At 46.3% G+C, this 22,281-nt stretch overlaps 1 pseudogene; it reads left to right on the top strand.

Moving 5' to 3' along the window:
- Nucleotides 1-4,386: 4,386 nt before the first annotated feature.
- On the top strand, nucleotides 4,387-6,327 carry LOC120859150 (annotated as a pseudogene).
- Nucleotides 6,328-22,281: the final 15,954 nt, after the last annotated feature.

The following is a 22,281-nucleotide window of genomic DNA, read 5'->3' as shown; positions in this document are numbered from 1 at the left end:
CACAATTTCTATGGAAACACATAAAACCTCGAATAGCCAAAGCAATCTTGATAAAGAAAAATCAACTCAGGAATCAACCTGCCTGACTTCAGACTACTCTACAAAGCTACCGTCATCAAGACAGTATGGTCCTGGCACAAAGACAGAAATATAGATCAATGGAACAATATAGACAGCCCAGAGATAAATCCACACACCTATGGACACAAAGGAGCAAGAATATACAATGGAGAAAAGAGAATCTCCTTAACAAGTGGTGCTGGGAAAACTGGTCAATCACTTGTAAAAGAATGAAACTAGAACACATTTTAACACCATAAGCCAAAATAAACTAAAAATGGATTAAAGATCTATATATAAGGCCAGAAACTATAAAACTCCTAGAAGAAAACATAGGCAGAACATTCTCTGACATAAATCACAGCAGTATCCTCTATGACCTACCTCCCAGACTAATGGAAATAAAAGTAAAAATAAACAAAAGGGACCTAATTAAACTTAAAAGCCTTGACACAAGTGAAACTGTAAGCAAGGTGAAAAGACAGCCTTCAGAATGGGAGGAAAATAGTAGTGTGTGAAGCAACTGACAAATAATTAATCTGAACAATATACAAGCAACACCTGCAGCTCAAATCCAGAAAAACAAGTGACCCAATCAAAAAATGAGCCAACAAACTAAACAGACATTTCTCCAAAGAAGACATACAGATGGCTAACAAACACATGAAAAGATGTTCAACATCACTCATTATCAGAGAAATGCAAATCAAAACCACAATGAGGTACAATCTCACGTGAGTCAGAATGGCTGCTATCCAAAAGTCTACAAACAATAAATGCTGGAGAGGGTACAGAGAAAGGGGATCCCTCTTACACTGTGTAAATTATTACAGCCCCTATGGAGCAGGGTGTGGAGATTCCTTTAAAAACTGGAGATAGAACTCCCATACGACTCAGCAATCCCATTCCTGGGCAGGCACACTGAGGAAACTAGAATCAAAATAGACACGTGTACCCCAATGTTCATTGCAGAACTGTTTACAATAGCTAGGTCATGGAAGCAACCTAGATGTCCATTGGCAGATGAATGGATAAGAAAGCTGTGGTACATATACACACTGGAATATTACTCAGCTATTAAAAAGAGCACATTTGAATCGGTTCTAATGATGTGGATGATACTGGAGCCTATTATACAGAGTGAAGTAAGGAAGAAAGAAAAACACCAATACCCACATTATATATGTGTGTACATTAACACACACACACACACACACACACATATATATATATATGTGGAATTTAGAAAGATGGTAATGGTGACCCTAATACACGAGACAGAAAGAGAAACACAGATATAAAGAACAGACTTTGGGACTCTGTGGGAGAAGGCAAGTGTGGGATGATTTGAGAGAATAGTATTGAGACACGTATACATTCACATGTATATTACCACATGTGAAATAGATCACCAGTCCAGGTTAGATTCATGACACAGAGTGCTCAGACCCAGTGCCCTAGGACAATCCTGAGGGACAGGATGCGGAGGGAGGTGGGAGGTGAGTTCAGGATGGGGGGGCACATGTACACCCATGGTTGATTTATGTGAATGTATGGCAAATACCACTGCAATATTGTAAAACAATTACTTCCAGTTAAATAAATTAATTAATTTAAGAAATATATACAACCAGCTCATAGAAGTCAATAGCCACAGAAACAAGTGACCCAATCAAAAAGTGGGGGGAAGACCTAAACAGACATTTCTCCAAAGAAGACATACAGATGGCTAAGAAACACATGAAAAAATGCTCAACATCACTCATACAAATGAGAGAAATACTGATAAAAACAACAATGAGATATCACTTCACCCTGGTCAGAATGGCCATCATCATTATGTCCACAAACAAAGAATGCTGGAGACAGTGTGGAGAGAAGGGAACCCTCTTGCACTGTTGATATGGGTGTAAATTGATACAGGAATTATGGAAGACAGTATGGAGATTCCTTAAAAAAACTAGGAATAAAACCACCATATGACCCACCAACCCCTCTCCTAGGCATATATCCTAAGGAAACCAAAAGATACATGTACCCCACTGTTCATTGCATTACTCATTACAATACCTAGAACATGGAAGCCACCTAGGTGTCCATCAGCAGATGAATGGACAAAGGAGCTGTGGTACATACATACAATGGGATATTATTTAGCCATAAGAAGAAATGCATCTGAGTCAGTTCTAATGTGGAGGATAAACCTAGAGCCTATTATACAGAGTGAAGTAAGAAAGAGAAAACAAATATGTTCTCTTCCAGAACCAGGGCTCCAACCCACATCTGACTGCATCTCCAGCAGATTCTTTACCTACTAAGCCATCAGGGAAGCCTGCAGCTCAGGGTTTCCACACTGAAAGGTATGCACAAATCCAGCTCATGCTAAATCGCTTCAGTCATACCTGACTTTTTGTGACCTATGGACTGTAGCCTGCCAGGCTCCTCTCTCCATGGGATTCTCCAGGCAAGAATACTGGAGTGTGTAGCCTTTCCCTTCTCCAGGGGATCTTCGCAACCCAGGGATGGAACCTGGGTCTCCCACACTGCAGGCAGATGAAAGTTTGAGGTTGGGATTACCTGGTGACTGAGACGGTAAAGTGTATGCCCACAATGTGGGAGACCCTGTTTCGATCCTTGGGTCAGGAAGGTTCCCTGGAGAAAGAAATGAAACGCACTCCAGTACTCTTGCCTAGAAATTTCCATGGATGCTGGAGCCCAGTGGACTATAGTCCATGGGGTCGGAAAGAGTCAGACACAACTGAGCGACTTCACTTTCTTCCTTTCACTTTAAGACTTAAGAAAGGAAGTGGAATTGAGGGCAGAGTAATAATAATTTAAGGCTTCCTCATCACTTAGCAGGTAAAAAATCTGCCAGAGATGCAGGCAGACGTGGGTTCAATCCCTGGGTCGGGAAGACCCCCCTGAAAGAGGAAAGGGCAACCCACTCTAGTATCCTTGCCTGAAAAACCCCATAGGCAGAGGAGCCTGGAGGGCTATGGTGCATGGGGTCGCAAGAGTTGGATATGAATCAGGGTGCACACTGTAGCGATAATTGTAAATGCACTAGTGCTGAATACCAGTCAAGCAGTTTCTCATATCCCTGTAGCAGAGTACTTGTGAGCACTTCTGTAGAATCTGAATTGGTACAGCCTGAGCAGGAGCTTTTGAAGCAGAACCTCGGCCTTGCCTGGAACAGATCCAGTGAAGCAGTGTCCACTACCCCAGCACTAGGAACTTTCTGTGCACAGCACTGGAGGGCAGGTCTGGTGTTGCCTGTGGGTGGAAGTCTAGCATCTGCACTGCCACTAGATCCCTAACCAGTGTGGTGAACAGCTGTAAGGTGGGAGACATCCTGGCATAAAGCAGGAGGACTGGGGTTGCCTGCCAAGGTTTGCAGGATAGGGTCACACCTAGGGTCAGACTCATCTGTCCCTGCAGTGTGGCACTGGAGACTCTTTTTGGGTCCCTTTTCTGCCTCTGATTATAGCTTCCAGACAGCTGGAAAATATAGGCTCATGTTTTCAGCTCTTGGTCTTTGCTGCCCACCCATCCCATCTTCCCCCCCTCAACAAAGGATACTTCTGCGGTTAGAAGCCAGTGACATCACCTGTTGCTCCTTAACCTTACCTACCACATGACACCCCTCTCTGACGGAAACCTATGGCCCATGCTGTTCTCAGTATCCATGGAAACACGACAAATTTGTCACATATTCTCTTCACCCACCAGTTTCATTGCCTTGTGCAGAGATCCAGTCATCTTTCTCATCTGTCAGGCATTTTATGAGAAAGGAGGGAACTGGACCTCTTCATCCTCTAACCTCTTACCCAGATAAGTAATACCAGCTGCCCTGGGACTGAACAGCCCAGAGTCATGGCATGGGCATGTGCACACACATGCAGGAGCACACACACACACACACACACCTCCTTCCTCTGGCCTTTTCACCACAGGCACCTCAAAGACACACCACAGAGTCCTGGGACTTTTAGGAGGAGCCCGTAGCAAGCGGAGGTCAGTAGGGTGTAGATAAGGTGGGGGAAGCTGGGCCTAAAGAAACCCTCCATGAAATGACTAATGAAGACCTGGGAAGCAGGGGCTGAATCCCTGTGACCAAAAAGAGGAGGAGGGTAGGGGAGGGGTTTTGGTGGGGGCGGGGGGGGTGGCCATTAATGATGTTCTCACTCCATTTCCATTTATAGGCTGTGGAAAATGGAGATGATTCTGCCTTCGTTCTTGGCATTGTCCCAAAACTACTTGTGAGATTACAGCTTGTGAGCTGATTACTGCCCTTAGTATTAGACCAGTCCATAGAAAGTAGGAGCAATGGCTGTGACTCTGTTGGAAGATTAGTGCAGAGGAATGGACCTGGGCCCTAGGAAGGCCTTGCTAACTGTGGGGATCCCCGTGGAGTGTAGTGAGGCAGAAATTAAAGAGATCCTGAGGAGGGGCTTAGAAATCACTCTGCATCTACAGGGTGCTGGCCACAATGCTCAGAAGGGAAAGCCATGCTAAGGGAGTTTTCCTTGAATTGACTGACACCATCAACTATACTACAGTGCCCAGCCAGATCCTAGGAAAGGGAGGTAACTAGGAAGTGGTGGTGAAACCCTGTAGCCCAGATAAGGATTTTAGCAACAGACTGAAGGACTTCCTAAAAGATGAGGACCAAAGAATGGTAGATGTGGCCAAAACCCTGCAGTACAGTACTCACTCTGAGGGCACAGAGCCAGAGGGTGTGTCTCAAGTTAGGCAACAAGTCTTTCAGCCTCTAAAAGAAAGCCTGTGGCGAAAAACTCAAAACATTTTCAGGAAACACTCTCCCAGGCCCAAGTGAAGAGAGCATTGAAACCTGGCTAGAGCAGGTGACTGAGATGATGCAGCTATGGCAAGTGTCTGAGATAGAGAAGAGGCAGCATTTGATGGAGAGCTTATATGGCTCTGCTCAGTTCATATTGTGGGTGGTGAGGGCCAATAATGACTCCATGACAGTGAAGGAGTGCCTGGAGGCCCTGAAGCAGATCTTTGGGGATAAAGAGGCACATAGAACCTCACAGTTTAAGTTAGTCCAGACCTTCCAGAAGTCTGGAGAGACCATCTCTCTCTCTTTTTTTTTTTTTTTTTTTGGTATGATTAGAGCCCCTGATTCAGAAAGCCATGCAGCACAGCCCCTTGTCAGTGAGAAGCACAGACACAATTCGCTTGAAATACATCCTAGCTTGAGCCTCCATTACCACTGCCCTCCATGGCAAACTTGAGCTACTGGATCAGCAAGAGTGTGCACCCACTTTCCTGCAGTTAATAAAGCTCATTCAAGATGAAGAGGAGTGTGAGGCCACCATGGCAGTGACCAAGGAGAACCAGAGTCACGCAGAAAGTGTCTGCAGGGCATCAGAAGACACTGTCCTGATCTCTCAAGTCATGGTGGAGGCAGGGTCATTTGCTGACAGCAGCACTCAGACCATCCAGGAAGGAATCATTCCATTTTTGAAGCGCAGGCAGCTGTCTTCCAGCTGTGACACTGGGGAGGAAGGCCACAGCCAGGCATTATTTCCTAGGGCCAAGAACCAGCCTCCAGCAAAGCCCAGGCCTCAGGTGGCAGCAGAAGAGTCAGGGAATGAGAGAGGGGCTGGAGCCATTGAACCACCACAAGGCCTAGGAAGCATAGGCTCAACAGATCCAGGCACACACTCTGCCAGCAGGCAACAGAAAAAGTGTAACAGGGGGAAGAGGCAGTCCCCACAAATAGTGGGGGCCTTCAATGGGGCAGAGGGCAGGGAAGCCAGGCTCAGCTCCATCAGTCTCTACCAGCTGGAAGGTGCTCCACCATCCAAGCCAAAATCACTTCAGGGAGGCACAGGAGGCCCAAGCAGGGGACCGTCATGTGCAGCAAAAGGGGTGTCCATGCCTCAATATAGAGACCCCAACATAGCAGAGACTAAGAAAAGGCAGTCCACACAAATAGTGGGGGCCTGGAATGTGGCAGAGCAGCAGGGAAGCCAGGTCCAGGCCCCTCAGCCTCTAACAGCTGGTAGGTGCTCCACCAACCAAGACAAAATCAGTTCAAGGAGGCACAGGAGGCCCAAGTGGGGAACTGTCATGTCCAGCAAAAGGGGTGCCTGCAACTCAGACAGAGACCCCAATATAGCAGAGGCTGAAGAAAGTGTAGTCGGGGGTTCTGGGGTTGGTCCTAGCTTCTGGCCACCTGCAAATGCCCACCCTGTGGGCTCTGAGCTACTGATGATGATGGGCCCCCAGGAGAAGTGAGCCTTGAGGAGCCTCTCCAGATGACATCTCTGCCCCAAGGAGCCAGCGCTGGCAAGGAAGAGCTGTGGGGCACACGGGAGATGCTCCAGCGGGGAGACCACAGGATCCAGCCTTTCTTCAGGATCATCTACACTGCCCTAGGGAGTCCCCAGGAAGGCAGCAGCCTGGAGCCTCTCCTCAATTGAGGGCAGAGGGCCCAGAGGTCCATGGCACCCAGCACCAGCCTACAAGCAATCTTGCCCTATCCTGGCCCCTTCAGCCTGGAAGGATGGTAGAGAAAACGACAGCAAAGACTGTGAGGAGATGATAAGGCTCTGGGTACCTGGTGGGCCAATACCCCATCACTGGCTTTGCTGTGAGTGGATGTGCATTGTATAAACTTTTGATCCAAAGGAGGAAAAGGAGAAGGAGGAGAAAGAGCAGAAGGAGGAGGAAGAGGAGGAGGGAGATGCAGGAAGAGGAGGAGGGGGATGGAGGAGAGAGAGGAAGAGGAGGAGGTGCACACCCCTTTTGCTGCACATGAAGGTCCCCCGCTTGGGCCTCCTGTACCTCCCTGAAGTGATTTTGACTTTGATGTTGGAGCACCTTCCAGCTGGTAGAGGCTGATGGAGCTGAGCCTGGCCTCCCTGCCCTCTGCCCCACTGAAGGGCCCCACTATTCATTGTTGGGAGGGAGGGTTGTTTTGTTCTGCTTAGGCTTAAGCTTGGTCACTGGATACCTGGAATTTGCCTGGAGAACTAGTATTCACCAGCTGCCAATGCCATGGTCATCCCCAAAGCTTGCCAACTGGGAACAGCCCTGAGTTGCCAGCCCCAGCCTAGGTGAGGGATGCTTGCAAACAGCATGCTGCCCTCACTGGCCTGAGAGATGTTAAGGGCCATGCCATGGTTCTTGGGCCTCCTCCACCCCTGCAGAGGGGACCCCTATTCCGCATCCCCTGGGGCAGGCTGCTCCCTGTCCTGGGAAGTCCAAACGTTTCCCTGTATGCCCCCTAGTAACCCAGGTCTCAAGGAACCCCTCCCTGCTCCAGGCCCTCTCCCCTCCCCATCAACACACATCCCCAAGCCATAATCCATCCCCCCCCCACCCCTCACAGAGCCCTGAGGTGCCCATGAACCCGGGCCTGGTGTCCTCATCTACCCAATCAGCCAACCCTTGGCTCTGCCACGTGTCCTGAGCTTCAGCACCAGCCAAGCCCTACCTGCTGTGGTCCTGGGTCCTCAGCTGTGTGTGCATTCCTGGTGCAGATTCAGGCCCAGTTCTGTTTGCTCTCCTGGAGATGTATGTGTGTTCTTCTCAGAGCAGTTCCAGTAACCATGGTGCAGAGACACACCAGCCCAATTCCAGGAACCAGTGGGAAAGAGGGGACTGATGAACGCTTGGTTGGCGCCCACCCAAGGACCTCAGGAAGGAAGATCTGCATCAGGGCTTCCCAACAGGGCTTCAGGAGGCCCCCTGGGACCTGTGCGCTTCTGGGCCACCTCATGGTTCCTCAGGACTCCACGTCCTGTGCTTGGTAGCTCATGACCTGCTGTGTGACAATCCTGTGCCTGTCATAGGGCATGTGGGGCTAAGCGGGAGGGCTTGCCCTGCAGGGATCAGGCATTGCCAGCACCCACCATCCTGGCAAGACACCATGCATGAGGCCTTCAGGAAGGTAGAGTGTAGGGGGATGGAGGGCACCTCGTTAGGGACCCTGGAAGGAGTAGAAGTTCTTCTCTGTGTTATCATTCCCTGTCTTCAGTGGTTTCAGTGTTGGTGGATGTGAAGTCACGAGTGGATGTGATGTCAGATATAGTGATTGTGTTGTCATAACACAATGGATATGATGTCATAAACATAGTCGGTGTGATGTCATATATAGAACATATGATGTCATACATATAGTGGGTATGATGCCATACATGCAGTGGGTGTGGTGACACAGATACAGTGGATGTCATGTCATACATAGTGGATATGATGTCATAAACACAGTCATGTGATGTCCTAGTCAATATGATGCCACATGTATAGCAAATGTGATGTCATATACAGTGGATGTGATGTCATATATAGTGAGTGTGATGTCATAAATACAGTGGTGTAATATCATAAAGAGTAGTGGTGATGTCACATACAGTACATATGACGTCATACATATAGTGAGTGTGATGTCTACATACAATCAGTGTTACATCATCGATACAGCGGGTGTGATGACACAGATTCAGTGGATGTGATGTCAGGCACAGTGGGGGTGATGTCAGCTATAGTGATTGTGTTGTCATTAGCACAGTGGGTGTGATGTCATATACAGTGGATATAATTGCTTTTACATAAAGTTTCCTGAAAGTTTGAGCTGGGTCTCATCTCTGAACAGTGAAGGGAAGGGGTGCCCCCGGTGGGGGGAGTGACAGTGGCCTTGTGCCCTGAGTCGGCACTGCTGTGTGGGCCCAGCAGTGTCTAAGATGGTCTGTGTGGCACCCTGGGCGGAAGGAGCTGGGAGACAGGGACTCGTGGGCAGGAACTGTGGCAGGTTGGGTCCCCAGGAATCTCAGGGAGCCCCCAGGAATAAGTGGGTTGGATGGGTCGGGAGAGCAGTGTCAGCAGGAGGACACCAGGCTGCAGGATCCCTGGCAGCTCCGTGCAGGCTCCAGGCACCCAGATGGTTCAGAGATCACGTGTGCCATCCCAAAGACCAGCCAGCCACAGAAATGTCCTGGTGTGAGGTCAAAGGTCGCTGTTAGGATTGTTGTGCAGGATTTCAGGGCTTGGCTGTTTGCACACATTCCTGTGTTCAGTCTGCCCCTGAAAGCCAACAGTTGCCAGCCCGGGTCTGGACACCTGGGGAGGTGGTGGTGTTATGTCTGAAGAAAGGAGGATGGGCCAGCAAAAGTTCCAAAGCCTCTTTTTCTCAGAGGCAGCGAAAGGGTAGCAGGGTGGCCTGCTGAGAGGCAGGGGCACCTTTCATCCTGCCCCACTCCCCAACTCTAGGTCTGTGTTCTGGAACCAGGCAGGAGGCAGGGTGAGGGGCTGTGAGTAGGAGCCTGCAGACAGGGGCCTGGCGATGGCCCCTTCCTGTTCAAAGGCTGACTCTGGGTCTGCGGCTCCTCCAGAGACCTTGGTGAGCAGGCATTCGCCAGGGTGGAAAGCTCTACTGACCCAGGAGACACATTCTCAAAGTGAGGCCATCCTGCATGCGCCTGGATGTGCGTACCCCGTGAGGTTGCGTGTTCATGACCGGCGCCTGTGCGCCTGCGTGCGCCGCGATTTCCGGCAGACGCGAGATTGCCTCGTGGTGCTTATCAAGAAATGCGACCATCCAGGCTTGGAAACGGCTAACCTGGACACAAGAAGCCTCCGCGGCAGTTCCCGAGACGGCCGCCAGATGGTGCGCGAGGATCACAACTGGGCTTGGGCCGCCCATCTTGGGCGCCCTGGGCTCTTGCTGCCCATCGCCTAATGGCCTGGAGGATCTGGGTGGTCCCACCAGCCTGGAGCTGATGCAGGTCCCCTGAACCCAAGTGCACCATCACTGCAGGCGGAGGCGGGAGAGAGGAAGGGAGCTGGGTGCCCACAAAGATTCAAAAGCTGCCCTGGTGGTCTCTGGATTCTGGACACCGGTCTTCAGAGCTGGCTGCGGCTGGGACCCATGGACAGGAGGAGAGGGCGGCTCGACTCTTCAACCCCGAGGGTCTGTGGACGGACCTGTCTGCTGCTGGCACTGGGGCTCCGTTGGGAGGGGGTGTGGTTTTCAAGAGGTGGAGGAGGGAGATGGACCAGTTGGGTGATCCAATCTGCAGAGCAGTGGAGCCTTTCCTTTTTCAGTGGTAGATACTGAGTGGAAGAGAACTGAGGGTACCTGGTTACCGAGTCATAGAGCTAGGTTTTTAAGCCTGCAACCTGTGTTACTTTTATCACAAAGTATACTGCTTCCAGTTTGTGGGTAGTTACGACTGCTAAGGCCATGGTGAGCCTGGTGGACATGACACTCAGGCATTCGGTTCAGTCATGAGTGAGGGGTACCTCTATAACTGTCTTATATGTTATCTACCATCCTGCCTCCCAGATGCTTATGCAACTACACACCAAATCTTCTATTTAGACATCACATCCACTGTATATGACATCAAATCCACTATATATGTGACATCATAGCCAATGAATTTGTGACATCACACCCACTAAGTTAATGACAAAACACCTACTATATATGACATCACACACACTGTGTTTATGGCAACACAATCACTATATCTAACATCACATCAACTATATCTGACATGACATTCATTGTATCTCTATCATCACACCCACTATATTGATGATATCACACCCACTGTATAACATCATACCCACTATATGTATGACAACATATGCACTCTATGTTACATCACATCCATTATATATGACATCACATCCACTATACATGTAACATCACAGCCACTGTATCTGTGACATCACACCTACTATGTTTATGGCATTGCATCCACTATATATAACATCACAGCCACTGTGTTTATGACAACATAACCTCTATCTGACACCACACCCACTATATCTGATATCACATTCTCTGTATATTACATCACATCCACTATAGTTGTGAAATCACAGCCACGGTATCTGTGTCATTTCACCCACTGTATCTATGACATCACACCCACTGTATGAATGACAAAGCATCCAATATACATGTGAAATCATAGCCAATGTATCTATGATCTCACACTCACTATGTTTATGACATCATATCTGCTAAATATGACATCACACCCACTGTGTTTATGACAACACAACCCCTATATCTGATATGACATCCACTATACATGTGAAATCAAAGCCAGTATATCTATGACATCACACCCACTATTTTTATGATATCACATCAAAATGATCTGTGTCATCACATCCACTGTATCAATGATATAAAACCCAATGTATGTATAACATCAAATCCACTATATTTATGACATCATATAGATTGTATAGGACATCACATCCACACTTTATGACATCACACCACTGTATTTATGAGATCACATCCACTGTATTCATGATATTACAACCACTATATATGACATCACATTCATGGTATATAAATATGACATATATACATCCTCTACACATGTGACAACACAGCCACTATAACTGTGACATCACACCCACTGGATCTATGACATTGACCCCCATTATATCTATAACATCACACCCACTGTATTAATGACAAAACACCAACTATATATGACATCATATCCATTTTATATGAGATCACATCCACTACATGTGATATGCTGCTAAGTCACTTTCAGTCGTGTCCACCTCTGACAACCCCATAGACAGCAGCCCACCAGGCTCTGCCATCCCTGGATTCTCCAGGCAAGAACACTGGAGTGGGTTACCATTTCCTTCTCCAATGCAGGAAAGTGAAAGTGAAGTCATTCAGTCATGTCTGACATTTCTCAACCCCATGGACTGCAGCCTACTAGGCTCCTCGGTCCATGGGATTTTCCAGGCAAGAGTACTGGAGTGGGTTGCCATTGCCTTCTCCACACATGTGATATAATAGCCACTATATTTATGGCATCACAGCCATTACATTTATGTCATTATATCCTCTACATACACATACTGAGAGAGAGACACTCACACTGAGAGAGACAAACACACTGAGAGAGACATGCACACAGTGAGACACACACACACACAGTGAGAGAGATTCACACACTGAAAAAGAGACATACACAGACTGAAACATATACACACACAGAGACTGAAACATATACACACACAATGAGAGAGTTTCACACACTGAGACCCAGACACACACACACTGAGACACAAACAGACACACACACTGAGAGTGATGCACACACTGAGAATGATGCACACACTGAGAGGCACAAACACACACTCAGAGACACAGATACAGAGAGATTCACACATACTGAGACAGACACACACACACACACTTAGAGAGAGATATATCATCACACTGAGAGAGAGACCCCCACTGAGGAGACAAACACACAATGAGAGAGACACAAACACACTGAGAGAGACATACATAGCCATACTTACACTGAGAAACAGACAAAACGAGAGAGAGATAAACACATCTTGAGAGACACACACATACACAGAGATATATACACACACACAAACACTGAGAGACACACACAAACTGAAAGAGAAACATACACACTGAGAGAAAGAAACACACCCACATGCTGAGAAAGCCCTTACACTGAGAGAGACACACACACACTGGGAGAGACACCCACACAGAATGAGAGACACATACACACACACTGAGAAAGACACAAACACACACACTGAGAGAGACACAGATACACTGAGTGACACCCACCCACCCAACCCACACACATGGACATTGAGAGATACACACACTGAGAGAGAGAGACACAGACGCAATGACACCAAGAGAGACACACACACAAACTGAGAAAGAGAATCACACACCCTGATACAGAAAAATACACACTGCGAGAGACACACACACACTGAAAGAGATTCACACACACACACACACTGAGAGAGACACAGACACTTACTTAGAGAGACACACAGACACCGAGAAACACAAACACATACAGAGATACAGAGAGAGAGACACACACATTGAGTGAGAGACACACACTGAGATAGAGACAGAACCACACTAGAGAGACACAGAGACACACAATGAGACAGAGACACACACAGTAAGAGATAGACACACACACTGTGAGACACCCACATACACACACAGAGAGACACACAGAGAGAGACACACACACATTGAGCAAGACACACAAAGACACTGAGAGAGAGACACCACACTGAAATAGAAACACACACTGAGAGAGAAACACACACTGAGAGACACACACATACAGAGAGAGACATACACACAAAGGGAGAGACACACACACAGAGACACAGACACCCACTGAACTAGAAACTCACACATTGAGAGAGACACAATGTGGAAGACTGAAACAGACACAGTGAAGATAACACACACACACACTGAGAGAGAGGAACACACATAGTCAGTGAGAGACACAAAATACTGAGAGAGACACACACACTGAGAAACACACACAGAATGAGAGAGGCACACACACACATTGAAAAAGATACAAACACACAGTGAGAGATACACAGACACACTGAAAGACACACAGATACAAATAGAGACACACACACACTGAGAGACATACAAACACACTAAGAGACTTACAAGATACAGAGAGATACATCTAGAGAGAGTGACACACACACAAATACACTGAGACACACACACAAACACTGTGAGACATAAACACACAATAACACACTCACAGTAACACACAGACACTGAGAGAGAGACAACACACTGAGAGAGAAACACACACTAAGAGAGAAACACAGCTACAGAGAGAGACACATACAGTGAGAGACACACACATACTGAGAGAGATGCACACACACACACAGAGACACACACGGTGGGAGACTAAAAGAGACACTCTAAGGGTGACACACACATGCTGAGAGAGAGGCACCCACACACTCAGAGAGAGACACAAAACACTGAGTGAGACACACACTGAGAAAAACACACAAACAATGAGAGAGATGCACACACACACTGAGAGTCACAGAAAAGCACTGAGAGACAGGCAGAGATTGAGAGACAAACACAGAGAGAAACACAAAGTGAGAGAAAAACTTACAACTGGGAGAATCATGCAAACATACTAGAGACACACACACTGAGAATGCAGCACACACATTGAGAGACACAAACACACAAACTGAGAGAGAGACACACATTGAGAGAGAAACACACACACTGAGAGAGATGCACTCACACATGCTGAGAGAGATCCACAAATTGAGAGACACACATAGTAAGAGACATGCACTCACACATGCCAAGAGAGACACACAAAATGAAAGACACAAACACTGAGAGGGATGCAAACACACATACTGAGACACACACAAACACTGAAAGGCATACTCAAACTAAGAGAGACACAAAAACACACACAGACACACACACACTGAGACAAAGACACACAATCACAATGAGAGAGACACAGGCACCATGAGAGAGAGGCACACAAACACAGAGAGAGAGACACTTACACTGAGAGAGACACACACACTGAGGGAGAGACAATCACACTCTGAGAGACATACATACACTGAGAAGGGTGCAAACACTGAGAGACAAACACAAAGACACACACAAAAGAGAGAGAGACACACAATGAGAGATAGAAACATAAACTGAGACACATACACACTGAGAGAGAAACACACACAACTTAGAGAGGGAGACAAAGCCGCTATGAGAGAGAGACACACACACACTGAAAGACACACATAAACACTGAGTGAGATGCACAGACACACTGAAAGAGATGCACAGACAAACACTGAAAGAGACACACAGACACACACATACTAGAGACACACACACTGAGTGATGCATGCACACACACTGAGAGAGAGACATATACACGGAGAGAGACATACACATGGAGAGAGACACACAAACAAACTGAGAGAGAGACCCACTAGATACAAAGGCATATACCCTGCAAGAGTGACACACACACACATATACACTGAGAGAGAAACACAAACACACTGCAAGACAACCAGGTACACACACACAGTGACACACAGAGTCACATGCATTGAGCGAGACACACACACATATTGAGACAGAGATTCCACACTGAGAGACACACACGTAGAGAGAAAGACACAGACACTGAGAGACACACAAAAAAATGAGAGAGACATGCACTGAGAGACAGGCACACAATGAGAGAGACTCACACACACACTGAGAGTCACACAGAGACACACACACTGAGAGAGCAATACACACACTATGAGAGAGACAGAAACATGAAAGACACATACATTGAGAGAGAAACACACACACTGACACACACACACAGACATACACACTGAAAGACACAAACATACAGAGACAGACACACACACACTGTAAGGGAAACTAAAATATTGAGAGACATACACACTGACAGAGAAACACACACACTGAGGATTGCACACAAAAAGAGAGACACAGACTGAGACACACAACAGACACAAAGAAAGAGATACACACAGAGACAAACACATTGATAGACAAACACACTGAGAGATTCACTGAAAGATACATGCACTGAGAAACAGACAGACTGAAAGAGACACACACACACACACAGAAACAACATACAGAGAGTGACACAAACACTGAGAGATACACACAAATAGAGAGAGACACAAACAGAGAGAAAGAAACACACTGACAGAATCACACACACACTGAGAGACACATAGAGACTCACACACTGAGAATGCAACACACACAGTTTGAGACACACAAACACACACACAGAAACACACACATTGTGAGAGGAAAAACACACACTGATAGAGACTCACACATACACTGAAAGACACACATACAGAGACAGATATACACACACTGAGATAGACACACAAATTGAGAGAGACACACACACTGAGAGATATACACTCACACACACCGAGAGAGACACACAAACTGAAAGACACACACACTGAGAGAGATGCAAACACAAATGCTGAGAGATATGGAAACACTGAGAGACACACACTCTAAAAGGGACACACAAACAATGAGAGACTCACACAAACATACAGAGACACAGTGAAACAAAGACACACAAAGGGACACAGTGAGAGACACACAAAGAGACAGAAACACACTGAGAGAGACACACACACTGAGAGACACACACAGAGACACACAAACACTTATAGACAGACACATACTGAGGGAGACACAGAGAGACCCACACACCCTGAGAGACACACAAACTGAAAAAGACACACTCATACTGAGAGAGACACACATATTGAGAGAGAGACATACACACTGAGAGAGAGGAGACATACACACAGAGAGAGAAAATCACACACTGAGAGACAAACACACACTGACAGAGACATATACACTGAGACAGAAAAACAAACACTGAGAGAGACAAGCACAGAGACACACTGAGACAGTGACACCCACACACAGGGATGCACACACTGAGAGACATACACATACAAAGACACAAACACACTGAAAGCAAGACACACACTCACACACTGAGAGAGACACACCACACTTGCAGACACACATGCAAACACTGAGAGACAAACACATATATGAGAGGGAAGAAGCATACACACTGTGTGAGAGACACACACAGACACTAAGAAGTAGACACAACACTAAGACAGACAAGCAATGAGGCAGAAACACACACATTGAGAGAGAGATACACTGAAAGACACACAAAACAAGATACTGAGTCACACAGAGACACATAGTGAGAGAGATACACAAACATATTGAGAGAGACTCACACACATGAAAGAGACACAGACTGTGAGAGAGTGAAAACACAACATACAGACATGCAAACACACTTAGACAGAGACACACACACTCTGAGAGAGAGATGCACATTGAGAGAGACACAGTAATAGACACACGCAATGTGAGAGAGACATACACACTGATAGAGAGACACAAACATTGAGAAATACATACAGTGACACATAAAGACACACACTGAGAGACATACACACACACACACACACACAGACATTCACACAGAAACACACACTGAGATAGACATAAACACTTTTGGAGAGTGAACACAAAATATAAAGACACACACACACACTGAGAGAGACATCCATACTGACACAGAGAGACACACACACTGAGCGAGACAATCAGACAGTGAGAGGCACACACTGAGTGATATACACACAGAGACCCAAATACTAAGAGAGAGATATGCACACTGAGAGACACATACACACACAGAGAAAAAACACTGTGTGAGAGGCACATACACACTTAGAGATTTACACATACACACACACACACTAAGAGAGAGAGACACAAACACACACATGGACATAGTGCATAAGAGGCACATAGACACTGAGAGAAACTCACATAGACACACAGAGACATACACACTGAAAGAGAGACCCACAAACATACAGAGTGAGACATACACACAGAGAAACACATACACACACTAGGAGTGACAAACACATTGACAGACACACACAAATCTTGAAAGAAAGACACACACTGAGACTCCCCCCACACACAGATTTAGAGACACACACTGAGATAGAGAAATACACACACTGAGAGAGAAACTCACACAATGAGAGACACACATATACTGAGAGAGACAGAGACACACTGAGAGATAGACACACACAGTGAGAGGCACACACACAGAGACACAGAAACTGAGAAGACAAATACACAGAGAGGGAGAGTAACATACAGAGAGTGAGACACACACTCAGACACTGAGAGAAACACACACACATTGAGACACACTCACAAACACAGAGAGACAGAGACATACACATTGAGTTGAAGACACACAAAGACACTAAGAGACACACAGCACTGAGATAGACACACAATGAGACAGACACACATTGAGAGAGACACACTGAAAGACACACAGAGGCACTGAGAGAGTCACACAGGGACACATAGTGAGAAAGACACATAAACACTGAGAGAGACTCACACACATGAGAGAGACACACACTATGAGAGAGAGAAAGCATAACATACAGAAACACACACACACACACTGAGGGAGAGACATCCACCCTGAGAGAGAGATGCACACACTGAGAGACACACACACACTGATAGTGAAAACACAACATACAGAGACACACAAATACTGAGACAGAGACACACACTGAGGGATAGACATCCATGCTGAGAGAAGCACACACTGAAAGACACACAGAGAGACACATAGAAACACACACAGTGAGAGACACATTCACTGAGAGACATTCACATTCAGAGAGAGAGTCACACACACACTGACACACTCACACTGAGAACCAGACACAATCACACTGAGAGAGACACACACACTGAGTGAGAGATGCACACACTCAGAGAGAGAAAAACACACAGACACTGAGAAAGAGAGATACATCCACACTGATAGAATCTTACACACTTAAAGACACACATACACTGAGAGAGACTTAAACACTGAAAGAGAGACACAAACACAGAGAGATACACACAGAGATACACACAATGAGAGACATACGCATACAGACAAACACACACACACACTGAGAGACACAAACACACACTGAGAAACAGATACACTCACACTAAGAGAGACACACACTGAGAGAGATACACACACACTGAGAGAGTCACACACACTGAGAGACCGAAACACACTGAGAGACACATAGAGGCACACAGAGACATACACACTGAGAGAGAGACACACACAAAAACAGAGAGACACACAGAGACACATAAAGACACACACACTGAGAGAAAACACATACAGAGAGGTTCACACAAACACACTGAGAGACACATACACTGAAAGACATACACACATTGAAACCAGACACACTCACACTGAGACATACAGTGAGACATACAGATACATAGAGAGAGACACAAACACTGAGAGACACACACAGATACACAAACAGACACACATGCTGAGAGATACACATACACACTGACAGACACAGATACTGAGAGAGAGACACCCACACTGAGAGAGAGGCATATACAAACCCACTGACACACACACAAACACACACATGCTGAGAAACACACATAGCCACACACTGAGAGACTCATATACACAGAGACATAAACACACACAATGAGACACTCAATAACTGAGTGAGAGATGCACACCCCCACACACACACATACACAGAGACACACACACTGAGAGAGACACACACTGAAAGAGACACACAGAGAGACATGCACACAGAGACACACACAGACATACTGATAAACATACACATACAGAAAGAGACACACACACATTGAGAGAGAGACACACACACACTAGGGGTGACACACACATAGAGACACACACTAACACTAAAAGAGAGAAAAACACTGAGAAATACACACAGAGACACACAGAGACACCTACCCTGAGATAGAAAGACTCCCTGAGTGAGACACTCACATAGTGAGAGACACACGCATTGAGAGACATACACAAACACAGACACACACACTAAGAGAGAGACACACACACTCTGAGAGAAAGAAACACACAGAAACAAACACACAATGAGAGAGACACACACAGAAAGAGGGAGAAACACATGCACAGATTCAAACATATACTGAGAGGGACACACATACACTAACACACATACAGAGAGAGAGAGACAAACACACAGTGTGAGAGAGACACACACACTTGATAAATATACACACACAGTGAGTGAGAAACACACACACTGAGAGGGGAAAAATGCACAGAGAGACACACACACATTGAGAGAGACACACACACACTGATAGAGAGACACACACAAACTGAAAAAGAGACACACACAAACTGAAAGAGTGTGTGTTTATGTCTCTCTTACTGTTTGTTTTTTTCCTCTCATTGTGTGTGTCTGTCTCAGTGTGTGTGTCTCTCAGTGTGTGTGCGTGGGTAGGTCTCTGTGTGTGTGTCTCAGTGAGTTTATCTCTCCCAGTGTTTCCATACAATTTAGTGTCTGTGTGTGTCTCTCAGTGTGTGTGTTTTTCTCTCATTGTGTACGTTTCTCTCTCAGTGTGTGTGTGTCTCAGTGTTGTGTGTGTCTCTCTCACTGTGTGTGTCTGTGTGTGTGACTCTCTCAGTGTGTGTCTCTCTCACTGTATGTGTGTGTCTCTCTCAGCGTGTGTGTGTGTCTTTCTCAGTGTGTTTGTCTGAGTATGTGTGTGTGTTTCTGTTAATGTGTGTGTGCCTCTCTCAGTGTGTGTCTCTCAGTGTGTGTGTCTCTCTGAGTATGGGTGTGTGTTTCTCTCAGTGTGTGTATGCATGTCTCTCTCAGTGGATGTGTGTGACTCTCACTGTGTGTTTCTCTCTCAACATTTTGTCTCTCTGAATGTGTGTGTCTCTGTGTGTATGTGTCTCTGTCTCAGTGTGTGCATCTCTCTCTCAGTGAATGTGTGTGTCTCTCTCAGTGTGTTTGTGTGTGTCTCTGTGTCTCTATCTTGCTGTGTGTGTTTGTGTGTCTCTATATGTATGTGTGTGTCTCTCAGTGTTTGTCTGTCTCTCAGCATGTGAGTGGGCATCTCTCTCAGTGTGTGTGTCTCTATCACAGCGTGTGTGTCTCTCTCAGTGTGTGTGTCTCTCCCTGTAGGTCTGTATCTCTCTCTGTGTCTCTGTATGTGTCTTGTCTCTGTGTATCTCTCAGTGTCTGTGTGTGTCTCTCAGTGTGTGCATCCCTCTCAGTATCTGAGTCTGTCTCTCAGTGTGTTTGTGTGTTTCTCTCATTGTGCCTTTCTCTGTCTCTCAGTGTACTTATGTTTCTCTCTCAATATGTATATCTCTTTCAGTGTAAGTATTTGTGTCTCTCTATCAGGGTGTATGTGTGTCTCTCAGTGTGTGAGTCTCTCTTAGTTTCTGTGTCCCTCAGTGTGTCTGTCTCTCTCACTATGTGTGTGTGTGTCTCAGTGTGTGTGTGTGTTACTCTCAGAGTGTGTATGTTTCTCTCGCTCAGTGTATATCTTTCGCTCTCAATGTGTGTGTCTCTCAGTGTGTGTCTCTCTACCTTAGTGTGTTTGTGTGTATCTCTCTCAGTGTGTGTTCATCTCTTTCAGTGTATGTTTGTGTGTCTCTCAGGGTCTGTGACGCTCTCTTTCAGTATGTGCATCTCTCTTTCAGTGTGTGCATCTCTCTCAGTGTGTGCGTCTCTCAGTGTGTGCATGTGTCTCTCAGTGTGTCTGTGTTTCTCTCTCTCAGTGTGTATATTTCTCTCTTTCACTATGTTTGTGTCTCTCTCTCAGAGTGTATGTCTCTCTCTCAGGGTTTGTGTATTTGTGTCTCTCAGTGTGTGTTTCTCTTTCACACATCACCTGTTTGTTTCTCCCTGTATGTGTCTGTCTGTTTCTCCCTATATGTGTCTGTCTGTCATTGTGTATGTGTCTCTTCCAGTGTTTGTGGTTGTCTCTCCCTCACCGTGTATGTCTCTGTGTTTCTGTGTGTGTGTGACTCTCAGTGTGTTTATGTGTCTCTCAGTGTATGTGTGTCTCTCAGGGAGTGTGTCTCTCTCTCAATATGTGATTCTCTCACTCTCAGTTTGTGTCCTTTCCTCAGTGTGTATGTGTGTTTCTCTCAGTGTGTCTCTCCCAGTGTGTAGGTCTCTCTCTTAGGGTGTGTCACTCAGTGTTTCCATACCAGTGTGTGTGTGTGTGTGTGTGTGTCTCACTGTTTCTTTCTGTATGTGTGTGTCTTTCAGTGTGAGTGTTTTACTCTCTCTTAGTGTGTGTGTATGTCTGTCTCAATGTGTGTGTCTCTTTGTGTCTCTGTGTGTTTGTGTCTCAATGTGTGGGTCTGTGTCTCAGGGAGTGTCACTCTCTCAGAGTTTCCATCCTATTCAGTGTGTGTGTGTGTCTCTCACTGTATGTGTTAATTTCTGTATGTTTCTCTCCCTCAATATCTGTGTGCATATGTCTCTCAGTGTGTGTCTCTCTGTGTGTGAATTTCTATGTGTTTCTCTCAGTGTCTCTGTACGTGTGTGTCACTCAGTGAGTGTGTCTTTATCTCACTGTATGTGTATCTTGCTCTGTGTGTGTATCTCTCTTTCTCAGTGTATATGTGTGTGTCTCACTCTCACTGTGTGTGTGGCTCTCTCAGTGTGTTTCTGTGTCTATCTCATTGTGTTTCTCTCTCTCAGTGTCTGTGTCTCTGTGTGTCTCTGTGTGTGTGTGTCTCTCCCAGCGTCTCTGTGTCTCTGTGTGTGTGTGGTCCCTCTCCCAGTGTGTATGTCTGACTCTCTCAATGTGTGTGTGTGTGCCTCTCATGTGTGTGTGTCTCTCTCAGAGTGCGTCACTCTCTCAGTGATTCCCTCCCATCCACTGGG

Source organism: Oryx dammah, unplaced genomic scaffold, assembly GCF_014754425.2.
Source record: "Oryx dammah isolate SB20612 unplaced genomic scaffold, SCBI_Odam_1.1 HiC_scaffold_34, whole genome shotgun sequence".
Lineage (NCBI taxonomy): Eukaryota > Metazoa > Chordata > Mammalia > Artiodactyla > Bovidae > Oryx > Oryx dammah.
Note: the sequence above shows the minus strand (reverse complement) of the source record. Positions and strands in the feature narration are given on the sequence as shown.